The following is a 1,472-nucleotide window of genomic DNA, read 5'->3' as shown; positions in this document are numbered from 1 at the left end:
TAAGTCATCTTCAAGGCAGCCCAAGGGAAAGTCCAGGGCAGATGGGAAACAGGCTGAGAAGAACCGCAGCTCTCCTGTGTCGGAGGACAGAAATTGTGTGAACAATTTCTATTGCATTTCTGAGACCTTCACCTTGGCATGGCTGGGTGCAGACAGTAAAAAAATACTGCGCCACTAATATGGCTGCAGGCCTTGTGCCAAGGTGAAGGGGGAGTTGTTCTGGCAGGAAAACAAGTTTTATGGACACCTGCTGTTATCCAATTAGTACTGTATACCACAGTATGTTTTCCTTATGTATCCAATGTAACCTGGGGAAGAATCACATGTCTGTGTGTCACAGGCAGCATATAAGCTGTCTGTCCTCTAATAAAGGGGACATTTTTGCCAATCATATTGATTTGTGTGCATTTCTGTCAGACCCCCTCCGCCGTTATCTGGCGCCCGTTTAACAGGGAGTACTGCTTCGCCGAGTTCTGCAGGGACGTAAGGTGACCGGGAGGAGCTGAGGGAAGCGGTCGTGCAGGCAGCGCTGTCCTCGGCGCTGCAATAAAGGCCATGCGCACGGCACTGAGGAATCTCGCCTTGGCCCGGTGAGTCGACCGAGGGAGGAGGCATGGGGCCCGCGGCATCCAAAGAGGATGAGGCCGTGGAAACGCTCCTCCAATATATAATCTCTCTAGGAGAGCCCGTTTCTGATGAAACAGCCCCTAAGGGGTTAATGGCATGGGTGAGAGCGAGGAATCTACTTCCCACTGCTCGAACCGCCTTTCAGGTGTCCACAAGGGACGCTGTAAAGGAATTGTTTTGGGACGAGATCTCTACGGGGTCAGGAGCCACTAGAAAGTGTACTCTGCTTTGGCGTCTGGCAGTTGGGTCGCTACGAGAGTTAAGTTCTGAGCGACGGGAACTCATAAAGGTTCGAACAGCTTTGTCGGAGGATGGCGGGACTACGGCGGGTCCCCGCCCCGTTCAGTCTGCTGTAGGGGAGATCCCCGTGCCTGCGGCTGCGAAGTTGCGAATGCTAGGACCCTTAACAGCAGCGGGATCACCTCCGTTTAGCACCGTGCATGTAGCAGCAGGATGTGTAGGGGCTGCAGGAACATCAGTAGCGGCGGACAATGAAGCTGGAGCCGAGCCCGCGGCACCGCTCTCTCCTGCGGCTGCGCGGTCAGCAGTGTCGCTCCTCACTGTGCCGGCTACTGCGCATGTGTCAACTGGACCGACACTGCTGGGAGCCTCCGCGTCCCGAGATGGCGCTGCACCGCTGGCGCCTGAAGCCACCATGGAACCCGGAGGACAGCCACTGAATCGCTGCCATGGCAACAGACGCTGTTTTCGGGGGAAAAAAAAAAAAAAAAAAGAAAAAAACACCCCGTTTCCAGGTATGGTACATATGAAAGAAAGTAGCAGCTATTGAGCCTTGCATTAGAAGATGCTATATTAGCACAACGAGCAAACGAGCAACACCGAAA

At 53.9% G+C, this 1,472-nt stretch overlaps 1 long non-coding RNA gene across 1 annotated transcript in view; it reads left to right on the top strand.

The window, feature by feature from the left end:
• Positions 1-482, top strand: part of LOC108509727 — a 12,461-nt gene extending 11,979 nt beyond the window's left edge. The window contains exon 3 of the long non-coding RNA XR_001878693.1: positions 472-482. This is a non-coding gene — a long non-coding RNA (uncharacterized LOC108509727). The remainder of the gene's footprint in view (positions 1-471) is intronic.
• Positions 483-1,472: the final 990 nt, after the last annotated feature.

The sequence above is a fragment of the Lepidothrix coronata genome, unplaced genomic scaffold (genome assembly GCF_001604755.1).
Source record: "Lepidothrix coronata isolate B3197 unplaced genomic scaffold, Lepidothrix_coronata-1.0 Scaffold395, whole genome shotgun sequence".
NCBI classification, from domain to species: Eukaryota; Metazoa; Chordata; class Aves; order Passeriformes; family Pipridae; genus Lepidothrix; species Lepidothrix coronata.
The sequence above is the reverse complement of the archived record's forward strand: the minus strand, read 5'-3'. Positions and strand labels throughout refer to the sequence as shown.